Source organism: Equus caballus, chromosome 24, assembly GCF_041296265.1.
Source record: "Equus caballus isolate H_3958 breed thoroughbred chromosome 24, TB-T2T, whole genome shotgun sequence".
NCBI lineage: Eukaryota > Metazoa > Chordata > Mammalia > Perissodactyla > Equidae > Equus > Equus caballus.
In genome coordinates, this window is record NC_091707.1 from 55788891 (window position 1) to 55799111 (window position 10221).

Sequence of the window (10221 nt, forward strand, 5' to 3'; positions counted from 1 at the left end):
CACCCGGGAAGCGTGTCCCGGCCGCGTTCCCCTCACCCCAGTGCCTCGGAGCCCCGCAGGGTGACACCCCTGGGAAGAGCCGGAGGCCTGCCTGCTGAGCGTGCTGCTCCACGTGGTGCTGAGGAGAGGTCGCCCGTGGCGCGTTCGCATCCATCATGACGCACAATACACGGTCGACCTCTCTTCAGTATCAGCTCCCGCCTTGCATGCCTCCTGCACGCCCGCCGTCGGGAGGGCCGCGCCGCCACTGCATGGCCAAGGGCCCGCCCCTGCCACCTCGCATCCCGCCCCCCCGGGGCGGGTGGCGGGCCGTCTGGAGGAAGAACCTCCCGTCTGGAGTCAGCCCTGCTCAGTGGTCCCTGAAATAGGTTGCCTGTGAGGTGTTCACTTTCTATACGATGAATATTATACAGTCAACCTCTTTCCGGAATCGAATCCCGCCGTGGACAACCTCCACTCCGGGTGCCGACTCCAGGCGGCGGAAGCCTCTGGATTGGCTCACCTGGGCACCTGCTGTAGCTCCTGTGCCACCTGGCCTGGTAGTTTCCCAGCCCCCTCCGTTCTGGAGGGCTTCTCAAAACACCACGGAGGGACCTCTGAGTCCCCTAGTCGGTGCGCCCCAACATCCCTGCCCCTGGCGGTTCCCTCCGCGTGGGGCCAGGCCTTTACCTGCTGGTCCCCATTTCACCTTGGCATCCTCACGTCCTCGGCCCTACTCAGACCACGGCAGGATCACCGGGGGTGGGAAGGGTCCAGGGCAGTTGGACACGTGAACTCCAAGATGCCTCCACAGGGTGGGCGAGGGGTCAGTGTTCGTTAACTGTCTCGTGGGCCTCAGGAAGCTCTTTCTGAGCGGGGTGGCAGCATCCCCAGGGGTGCAGGACCACATCCTCACCCTGGAGGTCTCACCACCGTGCATGCCTCTCCCCTGTGGGATTCTCTGTCAAGACGGGGGTCTCTCTGGGCCTGGACCACTGCACAGGCCTCCGTTGGTTCTCCCTCCACTGCCTCCTCCTCCTTCTGCCAGGGAGAACTCCCCAGAGTGCAGTCTGGCTCTCTCTGCACAGCCTGGAGCCCCTCTGTTGCACCCCTCCCCTCGTGGCTGGCTCCAAGATGGTGACTAGTGTCCCAAGGCCCTGGACCGGCCACCCTCATTCCTGCCACTTCCTGCCTTTCATGCTTCACAGTATGTCCCAGTTAGCATCCCTCTGTCCTCCCACGGGGAGCTGAGTCCCGGTGGTCTCCTCTGTGCAGCCTGCCCCTAGCCTCCTGCCGTCCAGGGTCCAGACCTCCGTCCCCAGTCCCCGTGCCCTGCATATCCTTTTTTCAGGACACTCCACACAGTGTCCTGTTCCCCCTGCAAGTGGCAGCCCCCTTTCTAGAGCAGGAGTTCAGGATTCTAGAGGGGATGAAATGTCCCTGGTCCCCCAGTCTAGCCCCCAACTCTTCCCAGCCAGCTTCAATCAGCCACCCTGTCAGGTTTTCTGCCTTAGCTTTCTGCCATCCAAAGTGAATTGAGGTTAATGTCTACTTCCCTCTCCCCTTAGACTGTAAGATTTCTGAGGGCAGGCATTTTTTCTGTCCTGTTACCTGGTGTGTCCCCAACCCCAGGACCCAGCCAGGCCCATAGCAGAGGAATGATGGGTGTTTGTTGATTGACTGTCAGACTCCCTAAGGGCAGGGACCTTATGAAGTTAACCCCAGGAAAGTGCCAGGCCCAAAGGAGGCAGGCAAGAAGACTTGGTGAAGAGCCCATGAATATGGTAATCGGCTTTAGAAATTCTTTGCATTTGTTAAAAGCTGTTTGGTTTTCCGGCTTTTTCTGTCCTTTCCAGGATGTGATTTCAGAGTCTGAGGTTTGCTGCAAAAGAGACAGGTGAGCTGGTTGTGGGCTCTTCTTTCCACCTCCCAAGGGGTCCCCGGGGCCCTGAAAGGAGTGACCAGCCCCCATATGATCCCGCAGACACCAACTGAGTGCGCCCCCAGCTTCCGGCCGATCGGTGGCCGGCAGAGCCAGGTGCTCTGGGGAACTCCGTCTGCGACGGGCTGGAGCCTGGTGTCAGGGCTAATATTTTATGCATGGAACTGACTAAATGGGAACATTTGGAGATGAAAATTGCTTTAATGCAGCCACACATCTTTGTAATATATTAAATGTATGTGGGGGGTGGGAGGCGACATTACCCTTCCTTAATAACTCCAATGTAACCGTCCCCACACCACGGCATTAACAAGCGCGGGCACCCCCCCGAGTCCGCTATAGGCCACCGCTTGGGTACATCAGTCACCACTTGAGAACTATGCATGAGACAAAGTGTCAGCCCAGGGTAGCAGGCATTGCAGCGGGATGTTCCAGACTCATCTGAGACCCAAAGACAGTGACCCCATGCTGCTGAGTGCAGAATTTCATTAAAAGCCAAATTACTGGTTTATCTGTTGTTTGAGGAGAAGAGAAAATAAACAAAGAGCTTTTCTCATCTGACAAGCTGAATGAGAACGTCGGTCCCCCCAGCGGCCAGGATGAGATTCCCGGGGACCCTGAGCCGGAGGTTCAGAGCCCTGGGCCCACCTCTGAGGTGCTGCGTAAACCCAACCGTGGCTCCAAGTTCACGTGCACGCCTTTCCTGGTGCCTGCGTGGGCTGGTGTCCCAGCTCCCCGCACTGTGTCCCCTGGACACGGTTCCACAAGAATCTGGAGGGCGTTGGGCAAATCGGACCCACGTTCCCATCCTCTTGTCATTTTCAAGGGAGATAAGAAAAATCATAGCTGCCCCAAATGGGCTTTTGCCTTGTTCCTGGGCCCGCCTCCACTCTGGGGTGTTTACTCATGCTCCTCCTCAGCCCTTGGGGGCAGGTTCTGTTTCACGGATAAAGAAATGGGGCACAGAGAGGTTGAGTGACTTGGCCAAGATGATCCAGCAGGGCGGCAGGGCAGGGTCTGGCTCCAGGCTGCTTGTTCTTAATCAAGCTCGCTGCCTGCTGTTGCTTGCGAGCCAGCGCCTGGCTTCAGGAACTGTCCCTGTGTCCTAGAAGAAGGTGGGCCCGTCAAATCTCCCCAAATTCTCTTTGCACGATGGGGTAGGCTCCCTTTTCCCCACACTTAGCTTGCTATACTTTTCATGGCCTTTATCCCTGCACCCACCTGGGGTCTCCGGTGGCATCGCCCACAAAATGGGGGGTTGCAGCTGGGTGCAGCCCCGTGGCCCCTGGCTGTGCCTGGCCTGGGGGAGGGCTGCTGGCTCTGTCGGAAGCCTGGGTCCAGGGAGATCTAGGTACTGAGACCGCATGGCCCCGCGTCTTGCGGCCACATTGAGCGCGTCTGACGGCGGTATTTGCTGCCTCGTTGAGTGCAGATCTAGTCAGGGCGGCCCGTGAGCTGGAACAGGGCGCAGACTCGCCAGCGCATCTCTGCAGGGCGGGGCTCCCCCCAGGTCCCCCCCACCCCCGGCTTCCGGCTTGTACACCTCCTGGCACTGCACGGAGTGGTGGCTGGTGCCGTCCTGGAGACCACCCCCTACCCCTTCCCCGAGGTCACAGTCTCAGTGGGCCCCCGAGGATGCAAAGAACCCCTAAATGTCCAGGCTGAGTGAGACCTCTCGTCCCGTTGCCCCTGCCCCCTTGCACCTCCTTACAGGCAAGACCACGGAGCTCCAAGAGCTCTGCCATGGCTTCTTCCTGTGGGTTGTCTCTAACTTTGAGGTTGAGACTTGAAAGGAAACAGGCTGCAAACGGCGCCCCTTGTGCTAAACCCCACCAGGACTCCACGCCTCGCCTGAGGGCGGTCCCAGCCGCTCCCCAAGCGCACTGTTGAACCCCTCAGTCTGGAAGTTCCTCGGGAGCCCCAGTGAGGTCGTCCGCCCCATTAGACCCCCTGCCTAGAAAATCCTGCCATTTCCTACAGCTCCTTGGAGCTCCCTTCTGCTTGCGAGATACAGTGCCCCGCGGTTCACGAATCATTGAATTAAGCTAACCCGATCTTGACATTTCCTCAGCTGAATCTAGGTTTTTAGTAAGACCCGCCTCTGGTGAAGAAGTAGGTTCCCTCCTTGTGACAGAGGGGACCCAGCAGCCTGGGGCTGTAGAAGCACCTAGTGGGACTCAGTACCCGCGGCGGGGATGCTGCCTCCTGCCGCTGGGCTTCCCGAAGCCATGGCCTTGACTCCGCGGAGCCGGCTCACAGTAGGTGCACAGCTAATACCCGGATCAAAGCTGGCCTCACACGCCGGCGCAGCGCAGGTGTTCAGCACGTGAGGGTGTATTGAATCCGATCTTTATAGCCGGGAGCGACTACGCAGGAGGCGCTGGGAGAATGTTTGTGGAATGAATAAATGAAAGCATGCTCTGAGGGAATAAAGAAGCAGAGACAGGAAGAAGAATCTGGGGTAGACAGACATGAATCTCCGCCAAGGCCATGCAGTCGAGGCCGCTGTGAAGACCCCGTGGAGGCAGAGGGGCCATTTGTCACCAGCAGGGACAGGCCCTAGGGCCGGGAAGCACGGGCGCCATGCGGTCTCGTTCATCATCATCCCATTATTAGGGATGGTGCCATCTTACTCAGGACGTGGAGGACGCATGCGAAGCGCGCTGCCCGCCAGCCCGCGGAGTGCGCGCAGGGCTGGGGCTGGGGAAGGACCCCGAGGAAGGGCAGGTCTGGGGCCCGGAAGGCCTGGTGTGGGCAGCAGGGAGGACAGGAGCCACATTGGGCCACGTGGCCAGTCCCCGGGTAGGACTTTGGTGCCTTTATGGCTGCAGGACCCAAATGGGAGTGTGATGGGACCTCTCAAAGAACTCTTCGGGTTCTGGGTGCTGAAGTTGTTTTCATATCTACAAGTCCCAGTGCCATGCCTTTGCTCAAGCTGTGGCCCTGCCTGGAATGCCTGTCCCTCCTTATCCTTGAAGGCTCTGCTCCAGTGCTACCTCCTCCAGGAAGCCTTCCTTGATCCACCTCTATACATACAACTCCAATATGCAGTCAGTTATCAGTCCTCTGATCCTTTGATCAATGTCTCTCCCTGCCCAGCTTTCAGGCTGCACAGAGGCAGGGACTGTTTCTGGTTTGGTCACCATGGGACACAGAACCTAGCCCGGGGAAGGCGCCACATGATGCTCATTGGCCTTGTCTTCCCTTTGCAGGTGTGCTGGACCAGGCGCTTGCCTGTGCCCAGTATACAGACATCCCATGCATGGAGCCTTTGGTTGACCCCAACCATGAGCCAAGGGCTGGACCAGAGGAGCCTACACCAGACCTCTTGTGCCTGGAGAGACGTGCGCTGTGAGCTGGGGAGCCCAGCCTGATCCTGGAGGAGTTCCTCGGTTCTGGTAAGTGCACTGGTTGCCTCCCACTTGTGCCTGGAGCAGAGGGGGGGTTTGCCCAGGGCCCACAGCGTTTAAGGGAAACCCAAGCCCATTATTAGGGATGGTGCCATCTTACTCAGAGCAGCTCTTCTGAGCTCCAAACAGTGTTCACTGAGTGAATGAATGAAACGGGGCCTCCTGACTCCTCCCCAGAGCTCCCTCCACGCCCCGCACAGCCTTGCTCCGAGGAGAGGCAGGCCCTGCTCCCAGTGGAGCCGCAGAGATGGGAGTGAACCCCTCACGGGTAGCGCTGCTGTGTGAGGGGTGCCTGAGCAGGCTGGGCCCCGTGTCTGGGGTCCCCTGAGAGTGAAGGCCCTGGTCCTCCCCAGGGCAAGACGCCGTGGAGAAGGTGCACAGAGCCCTTCGGTGGGGGTGGGGGTGGGGGTGGGAAAGCATCCAGAATGGCGCTTCCCACCATCTGTGATAGCTTCGTTTTCTCCAACACTCAAAAATAGATGTTTCTGTTATGCTCTCCCATTGGCAGGGGAGCAGCGGGGCCTGCCAAGGCCTGGGGGAGCCCGCCAGCCTGCCGAGTTTTACTGTACAAACAGTTGGGGAGGGGGGTGTCTCTGTTAACTTGAAATCCCTGATCAGTAAACATGCCAATTTAAAGTGTAATTAACTCAGGCCGGAAAAAAATCAGATTTGGACTGCTTTTCACAGTTGAGGTTGTTTTTCTTTTATTTATTTATCTCTTTCCGGGTGTGGTGGTGTCTGTGGCAGGTTTTAGCCAGGAAAACTAGAAGGGGGGCCTGGCTAGGGAGGGGGCGCTGGTTGGGAGAGGAAACGATGGAAAGAAAAGAGGGGAGGTGGGCCTGACATCCCCATGGCCCTGGGTCTCCATTCACTTTCTGTCCAGGATGGTGGTTAATGGTTGGGGAAACTGAGGCAGAAGGCAGTAGGGGGCAAGCCAGTGTCACTCAGTGAGGGTGGGGCACAGACCCCTGTGACAGGTGGGTGGTTGATTCTGTTGTGGGCGCTGTCAGGGACCCCAGGAAAGCACGGGGCTGGTAGGTGAGTTCTGGCTCCCTCCCCCTGACTCTCCTGTCTTGCCTCCTCTTTCAGTGGCCAGCCTGCTCATGGGCCAGCTCTGCTTTCTCTCTCCTCCCCTGATCCCCTCTCCTGCTTCACCAGCCTCCATAGTGGTCCCGGCTCCTCAGGGCACCCATGCTCCAGCAGAGAGATGCCCAGCGCCTGCCAGACCAGCGCCCCCTCCCGCCTCACCCAGGAGGAAGGAGAGGCCACCCGCAGCCCCACTGCTTAAAGGACCCTGACTGAGTACCGGGCCAGACCTCAGCGGGGAGGGCTGTTGGGGTCCGGGGAGAAGTACTGAGGGGAGATAAACTCTAGTAAAAGAGCAAATGACCCGTGCCCTTCTCCACCCACGGCGGGGCTGGGAGGTGAAGATGTGGGTTCGAAGGAGGTCAAATTCCTGCTCTTCTTTTTCAAACACTTTGAACATTGTCAGGCCATTTGAATAATAAATACGCATTATAAAAATCTAAGTGTGTTTGTGTGTCTGTGTGTTCCGAGATGATGCTCCTTAAGTGGAAGAAGGTTTGAAACAAAGGCCATCTGCCTTCAAGAGGGAGTCTCAGAGAGAGTCACTGGCCTTTGCCCGCGGGCCCTTGGCAGGGAGCATCTCCCCGCTCAGGGGTCCATCCCCCCGCGGGTGAGCTCACACTCCCAGGTGGGCGCCAGGGCCACGAAAAGACCTGAAAAGACCCGCTTTCCTCTCCATCAGAGGTCTGATGACTCCCCAGCCCCAGCTTCCGGCCCCCCCGGGCCGCGGCCAGGGCCCCGGGGCAGAGCGGGCGCCCACGCCTCCGCTGCCAGCCTCCGCCTGGTCACGACGCAGCCGGGCTGACTCAGCCGGGCCGCGCGGAGCCGCGTCAATTACATAATTACCTCCGAAACCTGCCGCCGCCGCGCCGCCTCGCGGGAGGACGCGCTCCGCTCCGGCCGCGGTGACTCGCCGGTGACTCACGCTGTTTTCCCCGCCGCTCGCCCGCGCGGCAGCCTCGGTCTGGGCCGGCTGGGCGGCCTCCCTCCCTCCCTCCCTCCCTCCCTCCCCAGCTCCGCCTAGAGCGAGCGGCAGGCAGGCGGCGACGGCGACCACCTTGCCGAGGGTTTTGGGTGGGGGGTCCCTTGTCCTCCGGCCTCCCTCTGCAGCCCCCCAGCGGCCCTCCAGACGGGCTGTCCCCTTCTGACAGGAGGAAACTGAGGCCCAGAGAGTCCTCTTCCTTGACCCTGTCCATCCATGGCTGGAAGGTGGCTCTGACTAGTGCTGGCCACCCCTCCGCATAGACCCTTGGGTGAGCCCAGCGCTGGGTAGACCCCTCCAGCCCCGCCCCCTGGGCATGCCACCTCTTCTCCAGAGCCCCTTGGTGTGGGCAAACTCCGCCCCAGGGAAAACAGGTTTCCTCTCGAAAGTGACTTTGAGTTTGGGAAAGAAGCGTGAAGTTGCCGTTCCAACTGGGCTGGGTGTGTATACCTGGTGGGGGGCCCTGTAGGGGATGCTATTGTTTATATAGAAAACCTAGTAAAATGGGGTCTGGTGGGTGTGGGCTCCACATGAGGACATAGGTTTGAATCCAGACTGTCACATACTGGCACCAAGCCTCGGTTTTCTCGTCTACAGAATGGGCGCACTGCCACCCATCTTGCAGGTCAAATGGGTTTTGGGACCTAGAAATGCCTGACCCAGTTAGGTCCTCATTGAGTTGGGGACTCCCTCCTGGTGACCCCTGGCTGGTTAGGATCCCCACAGATCCTGAAGTCACAATGCACCTGCCGCCTGACTCACCCTGGCCTGGGGACTGCCACTGATGGTCCAGACCCCCGTCACTGCTGGCCCCAGCATCCAGGGGCTGTGCCCTCCCCATGTGCCCTCCCAACTCCCAAAGGCACCCCCCAACAGAAGCACGAGGAGCAGAGCCCGTTGTGCTCAGAGCCGCATCGAGGTCCCAAGCAAAGGTCCATATCAGGTCAAGAGCGTGCTGAGGGTCCCCAGATGGGGGCGTGCCCTGCAGGAGCTACACCCCTGACTCCCCTCCTTGGCTCCAAGTCCGGGGAGAGAGTGCACGTGTGAGCAGGTCTGCTGGTGGGGGGCTGTGACCTGCTCGGGTCACCTCTCCGGGTGTTGTAGAGGTGTGGACAGGGCAGTCTGTGCCAGTGCCCAGGGCCCACCACCTTCCCCACCCCGCGATGGCCTAGGCTCACCCGCTATGCCCACCACTCAGTCTCACTTCGCACTTTGTGCGTAGACCCCAAACGGGTGTGCTGAGGGGCTGCCTTCCCGGGGAGAATCTCGGGGAGGGTTTTTCTCCTCCTGTGGCCCCAGCCTGTCCTTCCGTCCCGCACTGGGACTCAGTCTTCTCATCTGTAGAGTGGGTGTGGTTGAAGTCCCGAGTCCCTTCCTGTGCTACCACCCCACGTGACCCAGCCAGCCCTCCAGGCTCCTGGGCCACCCTCCCCTCAACTATCAAAACACCCCACCAGGATCTCGGCTCCCTTCCATTATCCAGGGAAGCCCGCCCTCCCCCCCAACCCCCCACAGTCCTTCCAGCATCCCCGGGGGGTGGGACCAGCCAGGGCTTGCATCCCCTCTCTCTCTGGGACCCCTCACCCCTCTCTGCCTCCGTTCCAGCGCCCCTTTCCTCCCCTCCTCCCCTCCCTCTGCTCCACTCTTCCCAATGCACCAGCAGACCAGAACTGTTCACAGAAGTTTCTAGGAGTTACCCAGGGGAGTTGCAGCTCCCTGGAGGAAACAACTGGAATCTGAGCATCAGACTCATTGTTCATGAGGCTTCCATCCTGCCATGGGATGGGGAGGGGGCCTGTCCCCTGGGTCCAGCCCCTGTGGTCTGGGGGCGGGGCATCCCCTTGTCCCCTTTGCAGACAGCCTTCACCATTCCTGCAGCCCTTGTCCCTGAACATGCCGTCCTTGCATGGGGCTCCTGTCCTATCTGAGATGCCAGGGCCTCAGGGGACTCTGCTGGTCACCCGGAATGCAGGACAGCCACTTCCTCCTGCCCCACTCCGAAGGCAGCCCAGAAGTGCTCTGGGGCGCAGGCTCTGCACCCTGGCTGCCCAGGTCCTCATCCCAGGGTCATGTCCAGGCACTACTCTCCCTGTGGGCCTCAGGCTTCCCATCCATCCAATGGGGCTGCAGTGAGTATTAGATGAGTTAATCTGTGCTAGTGGATGAGTATTAGCTGTGAGATGATTCACTGCCCATCATCTCAGGGCCCTCGAGTGACCCTGTGGGGTAACTAAAGCGTCCCCCTTTATTTCTATGGTTAAGATGGCGATGTGCCCCATTATTTATTTACTCTCTTGCCGTGATCATTGGCACCCTTTTGTTCCTGGAGCGAGGGATCACCCTTCCATCCTCAAAGTGGTCAACTTCTCAGCATTCCCAGCCTGACTCCATCCTCCAGGGGACTCTCCTGCACCGGCCCCATGGGAGGGGGGCACCAGATGCTTGGGTGGGAGGGTCCAGAGGTGGGAATTCAAGTCAGGGTCATGGAGTCATAGCTCAGGGACAAGACCAGAGATTGGCATGGAGTCTAGCACCTGGGAGGAACTGGAGAATTAATGACAGAATGGAGGGGCCCTGGGCTCAGGGGCCCTCAGATTTATCTTATGCAAATGAGCTTGGGGTCAGAGGTCAGGACAGATGGGGCCAGGTAATGCTGGCCAGTGATCAGCGCTGTGACTAGGGCTGGTTCTGGGTACGATGGGGACCCCAAGGCTGGCAGGTCCAGCAGGGCAGCCAGCCTTCCCTGAGTTTGAGCCCCAAACCTCAGCAAGGGGCCTTGTGACACAAAGCCCCACCCACCCCAGTCACTCCATTCTGTCTCC

General features: G+C 59.6%; 1 long non-coding RNA gene and 1 other non-coding gene across 2 annotated transcripts; both read left to right on the top strand.

Annotated features, from left to right (window-relative positions):
• Positions 1 to 359: 359 nt before the first annotated feature.
• On the top strand, positions 360 to 437 carry MIR656 (microRNA mir-656). The gene has a single exon (NR_033043.1). It is a non-coding gene; the product is annotated as a microRNA mir-656 (primary transcript).
• Positions 423 to 6855, top strand: LOC138920509 (uncharacterized). Its single transcript, XR_011431795.1, has 2 exons — positions 423 to 5319; positions 6421 to 6855. It is a non-coding gene; the product is annotated as an uncharacterized lncRNA (long non-coding RNA).
• The last annotated feature ends 3366 nt before the right edge of the window (positions 6856 to 10221 follow it).